General features: G+C 46.0%; 6 non-coding genes across 6 annotated transcripts; all 6 read right to left on the bottom strand.

Moving 5' to 3' along the window:
* Positions 1-1324: 1324 nt before the first annotated feature.
* On the bottom strand, positions 1325-1515 carry LOC130320851 (U2 spliceosomal RNA). Its single transcript, XR_008866674.1, has one exon. It is a non-coding gene; the product is annotated as a U2 spliceosomal RNA (small nuclear RNA).
* A 2103-nt stretch (positions 1516-3618) lies between these two features.
* LOC130320850 (U2 spliceosomal RNA) lies at positions 3619-3809 on the bottom strand. Its single transcript, XR_008866673.1, has one exon. It is a non-coding gene; the product is annotated as a U2 spliceosomal RNA (small nuclear RNA).
* A 2091-nt stretch (positions 3810-5900) lies between these two features.
* On the bottom strand, positions 5901-6091 carry LOC130320849 (U2 spliceosomal RNA). Its single transcript, XR_008866672.1, has one exon. It is a non-coding gene; the product is annotated as a U2 spliceosomal RNA (small nuclear RNA).
* A 2091-nt stretch (positions 6092-8182) lies between these two features.
* On the bottom strand, positions 8183-8373 carry LOC130320848 (U2 spliceosomal RNA). Its single transcript, XR_008866671.1, has one exon. It is a non-coding gene; the product is annotated as a U2 spliceosomal RNA (small nuclear RNA).
* Positions 8374-10473: 2100 nt separating this feature from the next.
* LOC130320800 (U2 spliceosomal RNA) lies at positions 10474-10665 on the bottom strand. Its single transcript, XR_008866647.1, has one exon. It is a non-coding gene; the product is annotated as a U2 spliceosomal RNA (small nuclear RNA).
* A 2091-nt stretch (positions 10666-12756) lies between these two features.
* Positions 12757-12947, bottom strand: LOC130320846 (U2 spliceosomal RNA). Its single transcript, XR_008866670.1, has one exon. It is a non-coding gene; the product is annotated as a U2 spliceosomal RNA (small nuclear RNA).
* Between the last annotated feature and the right edge of the window lie 1474 nt (positions 12948-14421).

Below are 14421 nucleotides of genomic sequence, written 5' to 3'. Positions count from 1 at the left end.
CATCGCGAATCGCATCCCGGCTGGCAGCGGAATCGCAGCGCCCCGGGTCAGAGGACGTGACCGGAGCGCTGCCGCGGGGAGAGTGAAGCGAGCGCTCCGGGGAGGAGCGGGGACCCGGAGCGCTCGGCGTAACAATATATATATATTTCTCCGCCGAAATCACTTTTAAACCCATTTCCACCTTTTTTTCCCTTCTCTTCCTCTTACTTTTTTTTCACGTTTTTTTACGTTTTTCTCCTTTTCGCCTCTTTTCTGGGCGTATTATTCTTCTTTTTCTTCTTTTTTTTCGTCTAATGCATACCCCATCAGTGCAGCAATGCTTATTCAATACCGCCAGCAGATGGAGACACTGGGGGATAATTTTCTAAGGATTTATACTGATTTTTCCTGTCTGAATTTGTCGCACAGAAAGTTGCAGGCCAAATATGTGTGACATTTCTGCGACTTTAGCTTCTAGAGCATTTTTACAACATTATACATAGGTGCTGAATACATAAAAAGCGACTGTTCAGCGACAGACAAGTCGCATCGGCTGAAAGTAGGCCAGAATGTCAGTCCATGTTGGATTAGGTTTAGATACAGTCTAAAGTATAGATCTCAAAGTCTGTGCACAGAATTTAGCAAGGGCCTCGCACCTTCTGATGCATCAGGTAGGTGCACAATAGCATAGCCTAACCCTCTGTACTTTGGTCTATATTGATGCGGGACATAGACAGCCAGCTGATGACCAATCCATTAGTGCAATGGATGGCTGGAAGCATTTGTCTTTGCCTTTGCAATACCACAGAAGCAATGCATGGTCAATGTACAGCAATGACACACCTGTGTGAACAGCCAGGAGACCCCCCCCCCCCCCCCCCCATGTTATGTTACATAGTTACATAGTTAGTACGGTCGAAAAAAGACATATGTCCATCAAGTTCAACCAGGGAATTAAGGGGTAGGGGTGTGGCGCGATATTGGGGAAGGGATGAGATTTTATATTTCTTCATAAGCATTAATCTTATTTTGTCAATTAGGAACATTCAGCACCCACCCGCTATCAAGGCAGCTGCCTATCATGTCATGCCCTACCTGCACAGGTGTGCTGGCTACTCAAATGATCCAATTAAGGAGGCCATTTAGTCAGCAGCAGCAGAAGTCCTGTGCCTGGACGCTCCAACAGCGGCCAGACACAAGCAGAAGCAGAAGCAGCAGAAGCAGCAGCAGCACCACCTTTTGTTTTTTGGCTGCAGCAGCAGCAAGGCCCACAGGGCTGGCTAGCTGGCTAGCCAGCAAGCAGGTAGCAATGAAAGTAGGAATCTTTCTTTTTAACCCTGTAAGGGGGTGGTGCACTGTACCCGAAGATACTGCCATATCGGGTCAATGCATAGGGCGACGGAAGCAAGCTTCGAAATCGGCCCCCGTTCTCAAAAATCCATTTAATATATGGTCCCCAGATAGGGGACGTATCAGATATTAAACTGATAAGAACAGATACTACACTTGATCTTAGCCAAAAGGCCGAGAAGCGATAACCGTGAAAGGGGCGGGCCCAACAAGGTGCCCTTCATGGGCACTATCACTGCTTGCTGTCAGGGAGGCTGCCAGACAATTTTCCATGCACACTCTGGGCTGGGGGGCAGTCAACCACCAGTACACACAGCAGAACCTAAACCCATACCATTATTGCTAAGCAGCAAGACAGGGGCCCATTGCACTCCCACGGGGCCTTTTTAAATGCAATCCATAACCCGGATTTGCCAGGAACCCTTCTTACTCCTCCTACTTGCATGTGACACTGGGCTTAGGATCTGCATAGGAAACACACACACAAGCACACACCTACATTTGTTGCCTGCAGATGCCTCCTTGGCTGTCCCCAAACGGTATCAAACCAACACCCACGGGAAGCTGTAAGCATAGAGGACATGCCTGCACCCCATTGGACTTACCTGTGTGGGTTAAATCCGGGTTATTTGACAACCTATGGCGGTGATGGTTCTGCTCAGGCAGAGCAGTGCTGATGCTCCTCATAAAGCTGTCGCTGCTGTGAAGGTTCTAGGTGACATCACAAATCCCTATGGTTACATACACAACAAAGCTGGGTTGTTGTTGTTTACACTCTGCAAGGCCTGTGGAAGTGAGTGACATCATAGCACTGTAGTTCTGAGGGTTCTAGATGGATGCAACAATCTCCTGTTGCTTCTATGAAGGCCATAATAGACGACATCACCAAACAGCTCCATAGTCACATACACAGCAAAGGAGAGATGTTGTTTACACCTAGTGATGTCAGTGGTATTGAGTGACATCACAGCACAGTGCTAAGGCTCCTGGGCCTGGACACAGCAGCGGCTGCAATATCTCAACGGAGAATACGTTTATATATATGTGTGTGTGTGCGCGTATATATATATATATATATATATATATATATATATATATATATCTATATATATTTCTCCGCCGAAATCACTTTTAAACCCATTTCCACCTTTTTTTCCCTTCTCTTCCTCTTACTTTTTTTTCACGTTTTTTTACGTTTTTCTCCTTTTCGCCTCTTTTCTGGGCGTATTATTCTTCTTTTTCTTCTTTTTTTTCGTCTAATGCATACCCCATCAGTGCAGCAATGCTTATTCAATACCGCCAGCAGATGGAGACACTGGGGGATAATTTTCTAAGGATTTATACTGATTTTTCCTGTCTGAATTTGTCGCACAGAAAGTTGCAGGGCAAATATGTGTGACATTTCTGCGACTTTAGCTTCTAGAGCATTTTTACAACATTATACATAGGTGCTGAATACATAAAAAGCGACTGTTCAGCGACAGACAAGTCGCATCGGCTGAAAGTAGGCCAGAATGTCAGTCCATGTTGGAGCAGGTTTAGATACAGTCTAAAGTATAGATCTCAAAGTCTGTGCACAGAATTTAGCAAGGGCCTCGCACCTTCTGATGCATCAGGTAGGTGCACAATAGCATAGCCTAACCCTCTGTACTTTGGTCTATATTGATGCGGGACATAGACAGCCAGCTGATGACCAATCCATTAGTGCAATGGATGGCTGGAAGCATTTGTCTTTGCCTTTGCAATACCACAGAAGCAATGCATGGTCAATGTACAGCAATGACACACCTGTGTGAACAGCCAGGAGACCCCCCCCCCCCCCCCCCATGTTATGTTACATAGTTACATAGTTAGTACGGTCGAAAAAAGACATATGTCCATCAAGTTCAACCAGGGAATTAAGGGGTAGGGGTGTGGCGCGATATTGGGGAAGGGATGAGATTTTATATTTCTTCATAAGCATTAATCTTATTTTGTCAATTAGGAACATTCAGCACCCACCCGCTATCAAGGCAGCTGCCTATCATGTCATGCCCTACCTGCACAGGTGTGCTGGCTACTCAAATGATCCAATTAAGGAGGCCATTTAGTCAGCAGCAGCAGAAGTCCTGTGCCTGGACGCTCCAACAGCGGCCAGACACAAGCAGAAGCAGAAGCAGCAGAAGCAGCAGCAGCACCACCTTTTGTTTTTTGGCTGCAGCAGCAGCAAGGCCCACAGGGCTGGCTAGCTGGCTAGCCAGCAAGCAGGTAGCAATGAAAGTAGGAATCTTTCTTTTTAACCCTGTAAGGGGGTGGTGCACTGTACCCGAAGATACTGCCATATCGGGTCAATGCATAGGGCGACGGAAGCAAGCTTCGAAATCGGCCCCCGTTCTCAAAAATCCATTTAATATATGGTCCCCAGATAGGGGACGTATCAGATATTAAACTGATAAGAACAGATACTACACTTGATCTTAGCCAAAAGGCCGAGAAGCGATAACCGTGAAAGGGGCGGGCCCAACAAGGTGCCCTTCATGGGCACTATCACTGCTTGCTGTCAGGGAGGCTGCCAGACAATTTTCCATGCACACTCTGGGCTGGGGGGCAGTCAACCACCAGTACACACAGCAGAACCTAAACCCATACCATTATTGCTAAGCAGCAAGACAGGGGCCCATTGCACTCCCACGGGGCCTTTTTAAATGCAATCCATAACCCGGATTTGCCAGGAACCCTTCTTACTCCTCCTACTTGCATGTGACACTGGGCTTAGGATCTGCATAGGAAACACACACACAAGCACACACCTACCTTTGTTGCCTGCAGATGCCTCCTTGGCTGTCCCCAAACGGTATCAAACCAACACCCACGGGAAGCTGTAAGCATAGAGGACATGCCTGCACCCCATTGGACTTACCTGTGTGGGTTAAATCCGGGTTATTTGACAACCTATGGCGGTGATGGTTCTGCTCAGGCAGAGCAGTGCTGATGCTCCTCATAAAGCTGTCGCTGCTGTGAAGGTTCTAGGTGACATCACAAATCCCTATGGTTACATACACAACAAAGCTGGGTTGTTGTTGTTTACACTCTGCAAGGCCTGTGGAAGTGAGTGACATCATAGCACTGTAGTTCTGAGGGTTCTAGATGGATGCAACAATCTCCTGTTGCTTCTATGAAGGCCATAATAGACGACATCACCAAACAGCTCCATAGTCACATACACAGCAAAGGAGAGATGTTGTTTACACCTAGTGATGTCAGTGGTATTGAGTGACATCACAGCACAGTGCTAAGGCTCCTGGGCCTGGACACAGCAGCGGCTGCAATATCTCAACGGAGAATACGTTTATATATATGTGTGTGTGTGCGCGTATATATATATATATATATATATATATATATATATATATATATATATTTCTCCGCCGAAATCACTTTTAAACCCATTTCCACCTTTTTTTCCCTTCTCTTCCTCTTACTTTTTTTTCACGTTTTTTTACGTTTTTCTCCTTTTCGCCTCTTTTCTGGGCGTATTATTCTTCTTTTTCTTCTTTTTTTTCGTCTAATGCATACCCCATCAGTGCAGCAATGCTTATTCAATACCGCCAGCAGATGGAGACACTGGGGGATAATTTTCTAAGGATTTATACTGATTTTTCCTGTCTGAATTTGTCGCACAGAAAGTTGCAGGCCAAATATGTGTGACATTTCTGCGACTTTAGCTTCTAGAGCATTTTTACAACATTATACATAGGTGCTGAATACATAAAAAGCGACTGTTCAGCGACAGACAAGTCGCATCGGCTGAAAGTAGGCCAGAATGTCAGTCCATGTTGGAGCAGGTTTAGATACAGTCTAAAGTATAGATCTCAAAGTCTGTGCACAGAATTTAGCAAGGGCCTCGCACCTTCTGATGCATCAGGTAGGTGCACAATAGCATAGCCTAACCCTCTGTACTTTGGTCTATATTGATGCGGGACATAGACAGCCAGCTGATGACCAATCCATTAGTGCAATGGATGGCTGGAAGCATTTGTCTTTGCCTTTGCAATACCACAGAAGCAATGCATGGTCAATGTACAGCAATGACACACCTGTGTGAACAGCCAGGAGACCCCCCCCCCCCATGTTATGTTACATAGTTACATAGTTAGTACGGTCGAAAAAAGACATATGTCCATCAAGTTCAACCAGGGAATTAAGGGGTAGGGGTGTGGCGCGATATTGGGGAAGGGATGAGATTTTATATTTCTTCATAAGCATTAATCTTATTTTGTCAATTAGGAACATTCAGCACCCACCCGCTATCAAGGCAGCTGCCTATCATGTCATGCCCTACCTGCACAGGTGTGCTGGCTACTCAAATGATCCAATTAAGGAGGCCATTTAGTCAGCAGCAGCAGAAGTCCTGTGCCTGGACGCTCCAACAGCGGCCAGACACAATCAGAAGCAGAAGCAGCAGAAGCAGCAGCAGCACCACCTTTTGTTTTTTGGCTGCAGCAGCAGCAAGGCCCACAGGGCTGGCTAGCTGGCTAGCCAGCAAGCAGGTAGCAATGAAAGTAGGAATCTTTCTTTTTAACCCTGTAAGGGGGTGGTGCACTGTACCCGAAGATACTGCCATATCGGGTCAATGCATAGGGCGACGGAAGCAAGCTTCGAAATCGGCCCCCGTTCTCAAAAATCCATTTAATATATGGTCCCCAGATAGGGGACGTATCAGATATTAAACTGATAAGAACAGATACTACACTTGATCTTAGCCAAAAGGCCGAGAAGCGATAACCGTGAAAGGGGCGGGCCCAACAAGGTGCCCTTCATGGGCACTATCACTGCTTGCTGTCAGGGAGGCTGCCAGACAATTTTCCATGCACACTCTGGGCTGGGGGGCAGTCAACCACCAGTACACACAGCAGAACCTAAACCCATACCATTATTGCTAAGCAGCAAGACAGGGGCCCATTGCACTCCCACGGGGCCTTTTTAAATGCAATCCATAACCCGGATTTGCCAGGAACCCTTCTTACTCCTCCTACTTGCATGTGACACTGGGCTTAGGATCTGCATAGGAAACACACACACAAGCACACACCTACCTTTGTTGCCTGCAGATGCCTCCTTGGCTGTCCCCAAACGGTATCAAACCAACACCCACGGGAAGCTGTAAGCATAGAGGACATGCCTGCACCCCATTGGACTTACCTGTGTGGGTTAAATCCGGGTTATTTGACAACCTATGGCGGTGATGGTTCTGCTCAGGCAGAGCAGTGCTGATGCTCCTCATAAAGCTGTCGCTGCTGTGAAGGTTCTAGGTGACATCACAAATCCCTATGGTTACATACACAACAAAGCTGGGTTGTTGTTGTTTACACTCTGCAAGGCCTGTGGAAGTGAGTGACATCATAGCACTGTAGTTCTGAGGGTTCTAGATGGATGCAACAATCTCCTGTTGCTTCTATGAAGGCCGTAATAGACGACATCACCAAACAGCTCCATAGTCACATACACAGCAAAGGAGAGATGTTGTTTACACCTAGTGATGTCAGTGGTATTGAGTGACATCACAGCACAGTGCTAAGGCTCCTGGGCCTGGACACAGCAGCGGCTGCAATATCTCAACGGAGAATACGTTTATATATATGTGTGTGTGTGCGCGTATATATATATATATATATATATATATATATATATATATATATTTCTCCGCCGAAATCACTTTTAAACCCATTTCCACCTTTTTTTCCCTTCTCTTCCTCTTACTTTTTTTTCACGTTTTTTTTACGTTTTTCTCCTTTTCGCCTCTTTTCTGGGCGTATTATTCTTCTTTTTCTTCTTTTTTTTCGTCTAATGCATACCCCATCAGTGCAGCAATGCTTATTCAATACCGCCAGCAGATGGAGACACTGGGGGATAATTTTCTAAGGATTTATACTGATTTTTCCTGTCTGAATTTGTCGCACAGAAAGTTGCAGGCCAAATATGTGTGACATTTCTGCGACTTTAGCTTCTAGAGCATTTTTACAACATTATACATAGGTGCTGAATACATAAAAAGCGACTGTTCAGCGACAGACAAGTCGCATCGGCTGAAAGTAGGCCAGAATGTCAGTCCATGTTGGAGCAGGTTTAGATACAGTCTAAAGTATAGATCTCAAAGTCTGTGCACAGAATTTAGCAAGGGCCTCGCACCTTCTGATGCATCAGGTAGGTGCACAATAGCATAGCCTAACCCTCTGTACTTTGGTCTATATTGATGCGGGACATAGACAGCCAGCTGATGACCAATCCATTAGTGCAATGGATGGCTGGAAGCATTTGTCTTTGCCTTTGCAATACCACAGAAGCAATGCATGGTCAATGTACAGCAATGACACACCTGTGTGAACAGCCAGGAGACCCCCCCCCCCCCCCATGTTATGTTACATAGTTACATAGTTAGTACGGTCGAAAAAAGACATATGTCCATCAAGTTCAACCAGGGAATTAAGGGGTAGGGGTGTGGCGCAATATTGGGGAAGGGATGAGATTTTATATTTCTTCATAAGCATTAATCTTATTTTGTCAATTAGGAACATTCAGCACCCACCCGCTATCAAGGCAGCTGCCTATCATGTCATGCCCTACCTGCACAGGTGTGCTGGCTACTCAAATGATCCAATTAAGGAGGCCATTTAGTCAGCAGCAGCAGAAGTCCTGTGCCTGGACGCTCCAACAGCGGCCAGACACAAGCAGAAGCAGAAGCAGCAGAAGCAGCAGCAGCACCACCTTTTGTTTTTTGGCTGCAGCAGCAGCAAGGCCCACAGGGCTGGCTAGCTGGCTAGCCAGCAAGCAGGTAGCAATGAAAGTAGGAATCTTTCTTTTTAACCCTGTAAGGGGGTGGTGCACTGTACCCGAAGATACTGCCATATCGGGTCAATGCATAGGGCGACGGAAGCAAGCTTCGAAATCGGCCCCCGTTCTCAAAAATCCATTTAATATATGGTCCCCAGATAGGGGACGTATCAGATATTAAACTGATAAGAACAGATACTACACTTGATCTTAGCCAAAAGGCCGAGAAGCGATAACCGTGAAAGGGGCGGGCCCAACAAGGTGCCCTTCATGGGCACTATCACTGCTTGCTGTCAGGGAGGCTGCCAGACAATTTTCCATGCACACTCTGGGCTGGGGGGCAGTCAACCACCAGTACACACAGCAGAACCTAAACCCATACCATTATTGCTAAGCAACAAGACAGGGGCCCATTGCACTCCCACGGGGCCTTTTTAAATGCAATCCATAACCCGGATTTGCCAGGAACCCTTCTTACTCCTCCTACTTGCATGTGACACTGGGCTTAGGATCTGCATAGGAAACACACACACAAGCACACACCTACCTTTGTTGCCTGTAGATGCCTCCTTGGCTGTCCCCAAACGGTATCAAACCAACACCCACGGGAAGCTGTAAGCATAGAGGACATGCCTGCACCCCATTGGACTTACCTGTGTGGGTTAAATCCGGGTTATTTGACAACCTATGGCGGTGATGGTTCTGCTCAGGCAGAGCAGTGCTGATGCTCCTCATAAAGCTGTCGCTGCTGTGAAGGTTCTAGGTGACATCACAAATCCTATGGTTACATACACAACAAAGCTGGGTTGTTGTTGTTTACACTCTGCAAGGCCTGTGGAAGTGAGTGACATCATAGCACTGTAGTTCTGAAGGGTTCTAGATGGATGCAACAATCTCCTGTTGCTTCTATGAAGGCCATAATAGACGACATCACCAAACAGCTCCATAGTCACATACACAGCAAAGGAGAGATGTTGTTTACACCTAGTGATGTCAGTGGTATTGAGTGACATCACAGCACAGTGCTAAGGCTCCTGGGCCTGGACACAGCAGCGGCTGCAATATCTCAACGGAGAATACGTTTATATATATGTGTGTGTGTGCGCGTATATATATATATATAATATATATATATATATATATATATATATATTTCTCCGCCGAAATCACTTTTAAACCCATTTCCACCTTTTTTTCCCTTCTCTTCCTCTTACTTTTTTTTCACGTTTTTTTACGTTTTTTCTCCTTTTCGCCTCTTTTCTGGGCGTATTATTCTTCTTTTTCTTCTTTTTTTCGTCTAATGCATACCCCATCAGTGCAGCAATGCTTATTCAATACCGCCAGCAGATTGAGGACACTGGGGGATAATTTTCTAAGCATTTATACTGATTTTTCCTGTCTGAATTTGTCGCACAGAAAGTTGCAGGCCAAATATGTGTGACATTTCTGCGACTTTAGCTTCTAGAGCATTTTTACAACATTATACATAGGTGCTGAATACATAAAAAGCGACTGTTCAGCGACAGACAAGTCGCATCGGCTGAAAGTAGGCCAGAATGTCAGTCCATGTTGGAGCAGGTTTAGATACAGTCTAAAGTATAGATCTCAAAGTCTGTGCACAGAATTTAGCAAGGGCCTCGCACCTTCTGATGCATCAGGTAGGTGCACAATAGCATAGCCTAACCCTCTGTACTTTGGTCTATATTGATGCGGGACATAGACAGCCAGCTGATGACCAATCCATTAGTGCAATGGATGGCTGGAAGCATTTGTCTTTGCCTTTGCAATACCACAGAAGCAATGCATGGTCAATGTACAGCAATGACACACACCTGTGTGAACAGCCAGGAGACCCCCCCCCCCCCCCCCCATGTTATGTTACATAGTTACATAGTTAGTACGGTCGAAAAAAGACATATGTCCATCAAGTTCAACCAGGGAATTAAGGGGTAGGGGTTGTGGCGCGATATTGGGGAAGGGATGAGATTTTATATTTCTTCATAAGCATTAATCTTATTTTGTCAATTAGGAACATTCAGCACCCACCCGCTATCAAGGCAGCTGCCTATCATGTCATGCCCTACCTGCACAGGTGTGCTGGCTACTCAAATGATCCAATTAAGGAGGCCATTTAGTCAGCAGCAGCAGAAGTCCTGTGCCTGGACGCTCCAACAGCGGCCAGACACAAGCAGAAGCAGAAGCAGCAGAAGCAGCAGCAGCACCACCTTTTGTTTTTTGGCTGCAGCAGCAGCAAGGCCCACAGGGCTGGCTAGCTGGCTAGCCAGCAAGCAGGTAGCAATGAAAGTAGGAATCTTTCTTTTTAACCCTGTAAGGGGGTGGTGCACTGTACCCGAAGATACTGCCAATATCGGGTCAATGCATAGGGCGACGGAAGCAAGCTTCGAAATCGGCCCCCGTTCTCAAAAATCCATTTAATATATGGTCCCCAGATAGGGGACGTATCAGATATTAAACTGATAAGAACAGATACTACACTTGATCTTAGCCAAAAGGCCGAGAAGCGATAACCGTGAAAGGGGCGGGCCCAACAAGGTGCCCTTCATGGGCACTATCACTGCTTGCTGTCAGGGAGGCTGCCAGACAATTTTCCATGCACACTCTGGGCTGGGGGGCAGTCAACCACCAGTACACACAGCAGAACCTAAACCCATACCATTATTGCTAAGCAGCAAGACAGGGGCCCATTGCACTCCCACGGGGCCTTTTTAAATGCAATCCATAACCCGGATTTGCCAGGAACCCTTCTTACTCCTCCTACTTGCATGTGACACTGGGCTTAGGATCTGCATAGGAAACACACACACAAGCACACACCTACCTTTGTTGCCTGCAGATGCCTCCTTGGCTGTCCCCAAACGGTATCAAACCAACACCCACGGGAAGCTGTAAGCATAGAGGACATGCCTGCACCCCATTGGACTTACCTGTGTGGGTTAAATCCGGGTTATTTGACAACCTATGGCGGTGATGGTTCTGCTCAGGCAGAGCAGTGCTGATGCTCCTCATAAAGCTGTCGCTGCTGTGAAGGTTCTAGGTGACATCACAAATCCCTATGGTTACATACACAACAAAGCTGGGTTGTTGTTGTTTACACTCTGCAAGGCCTGTGGAAGTGAGTGACATCATAGCACTGTAGTTCTGAGGGTTCTAGATGGATGCAACAATCTCCTGTTGCTTCTATGAAGGCCATAATAGACGACATCACCAAACAGCTCCATAGTCACATACACAGCAAAGGAGAGATGTTGTTTACACCTAGTGATGTCAGTGGTATTGAGTGACATCACAGCACAGTGCTAAGGCTCCTGGGCCTGGACACAGCAGCGGCTGCAATATCTCAACGGAGAATACGTTTATATATATGTGTGTGTGTGCGCGTATATATATATATATATATATATATATATATATATATATATATATTTCTCCGCCGAAATCACTTTTAAACCCATTTCCACCTTTTTTTCCCTTCTCTTCCTCTTACTTTTTTTTCACGTTTTTTTACGTTTTTCTCCTTTTCGCCTCTTTTCTGGGCGTATTATTCTTCTTTTTCTTCTTTTTTTTCGTCTAATGCATACCCCATCAGTGCAGCAATGCTTATTCAATACCGCCAGCAGATGGAGACACTGGGGGATAATTTTCTAAGGATTTATACTGATTTTTCCTGTCTGAATTTGTCGCACAGAAAGTTGCAGGCCAAATATGTGTGACATTTCTGCGACTTTAGCTTCTAGAGCATTTTTACAACATTATACATAGGTGCTGAATACATAAAAAGCGACTGTTCAGCGACAGACAAGTCGCATCGGCTGAAAGTAGGCCAGAATGTCAGTCCATGTTGGAGCAGGTTTAGATACAGTCTAAAGTATAGATCTCAAAGTCTGTGCACAGAATTTAGCAAGGGCCTCGCACCTTCTGATGCATCAGGTAGGTGCACAATAGCATAGCCTAACCCTCTGTACTTTGGTCTATATTGATGCGGGACATAGACAGCCAGCTGATGACCAATCCATTAGTGCAATGGATGGCTGGAAGCATTTGTCTTTGCCTTTGCAATACCACAGAAGCAATGCATGGTCAATGTACAGCAATGACACACCTGTGTGAACAGCCAGGAGACCCCCCCCCCCCCCATGTTATGTTACATAGTTACATAGTTAGTACGGTCGAAAAAAGACATATGTCCATCAAGTTCAACCAGGGAATTAAGGGGTAGGGGTGTGGCGCGATATTGGGGAAGGGATGAGATTTTATATTTCTTCATAAGCATTAATCTTATTTTGTCAATTAGGAACATTCAGCACCCACCCGCTATCAAGGCAGCTGCCTATCATGTCATGCCCTACCTGCACAGGTGTGCTGGCTACTCAAATGATCCAATTAAGGAGGCCATTTAGTCAGCAACAGCAGAAGTCCTGTGCCTGGACGCTCCAACAGCGGCCAGACACAAGCAGAAGCAGAAGCAGCAGAAGCAGCAGCAGCACCACCTTTTGTTTTTTGGCTGCAGCAGCAGCAAGGCCCACAGGGCTGGCTAGCTGGCTAGCCAGCAAGCAGGTAGCAATGAAAGTAGGAATCTTTCTTTTTAACCCTGTAAGGGGGTGGTGCACTGTACCCGAAGATACTGCCATATCGGGTCAATGCATAGGGCGACGGAAGCAAGCTTCGAAATCGGCCCCCGTTCTCAAAAATCCATTTAATATATGGTCCCCAGATAGGGGACGTATCAGATATTAAACTGATAAGAACAGATACTACACTTGATCTTAGCCAAAAGGCCGAGAAGCGATAACCGTGAAAGGGGCGGGCCCAACAAGGTGCCCTTCATGGGCACTATCACTGCTTGCTGTCAGGGAGGCTGCCAGACAATTTTCCATGCACACTCTGGGCTGGGGGGCAGTCAACCACCAGTACACACAGCAGAACCTAAACCCATACCATTATTGCTAAGCAGCAAGACAGGGGCCCATTGCACTCCCACGGGGCCTTTTTAAATGCAATCCATAACCCGGATTTGCCAGGAACCCTTCTTACTCCTCCTACTTGCATGTGACACTGGGCTTAGGATCTGCATAGGAAACACACACACAAGCACACACCTACCTTTGTTGCCTGCAGATGCCTCCTTGGCTGTCCCCAAACGGTATCAAACCAACACCCACGGGAAGCTGTAAGCATAGAGGACATGCCTGCACCCCATTGGACTTACCTGTGTGGGTTAAATCCGGGTTATTTGACAACCTATGGCGGTGATGGTTCTGCTCAGGCAGAGCAGTGCTGATGCTCCTCATAAAGCTGTCGCTGCTGTGAAGGTTCTAGGTGACATCACAAATCCCTATGGTTACATACACAACAAAGCTGGGTTGTTGTTGTTTACACTCTGCAAGGCCTGTGGAAGTGAGTGACATCATAGCACTGTAGTTCTGAGGGTTCTAGATGGATGCAACAATCTCCTGTTGCTTCTATGAAGGCCATAATAGACGACATCACCAAACAGCTCCATAGTCACATACACAGCAAAGGAGAGATGTTGTTTACACCTAGTGATGTCAGTGGTATTGAGTGACATCACAGCACAGTGCTAAGGCTCCTGGGCCTGGACACAGCAGCGGCTGCAATATCTCAACGGAGAATACGTTTATATATATGTGTGTGTGTGCGCGTATACATATATATATATATATATATATATATATATATATATATATTTCTCCGCCGAAATCACTTTTAAACCCATTTCCACCTTTTTTTCCCTTCTCTTCCTCTTACTTTTTTTTCACGTTTTTTTACGTTTTTCTCCTTTTCGCCTCTTTTCTGGGCGTATTATTCTTCTTTTTCTTCTTTTTTTTCGTCTAATGCATACCCCATCAGTGCAGCAATGCTTATTCAATACCGCCAGCAGATGGAGACACTGGGGGATAATTTTCTAAGGATTTATACTGATTTTTCCTGTCTGAATTTGTCGCACAGAAAGTTGCAGGCCAAATATGTGTGACATTTCTGCGACTTTAGCTTCTAGAGCATTTTTACAACATTATACATAGGTGCTGAATACATAAAAAGCGACTGTTCAGCGACAGACAAGTCGCATCGGCTGAAAGTAGGCCAGAATGTCAGTCCATGTTGGAGCAGGTTTAGATACAGTCTAAAGTATAGATCTCAAAGTCTGTGCACAGAATTTAGCAAGGGCCTCGCACCTTCTGATGCATCAGGTAGGTGCACAATAGCATAGCCTAACCCTCTGTACTTTGGTCTATATTGATG

The sequence above is a fragment of the Hyla sarda genome, unplaced genomic scaffold, assembly GCF_029499605.1.
Source record: "Hyla sarda isolate aHylSar1 unplaced genomic scaffold, aHylSar1.hap1 scaffold_222, whole genome shotgun sequence".
In the NCBI taxonomy this organism is placed as follows: Eukaryota; Metazoa; Chordata; class Amphibia; order Anura; family Hylidae; genus Hyla; species Hyla sarda.
The sequence above is the reverse complement of the archived record's forward strand: the minus strand, read 5'-3'. Positions and strand labels throughout refer to the sequence as shown.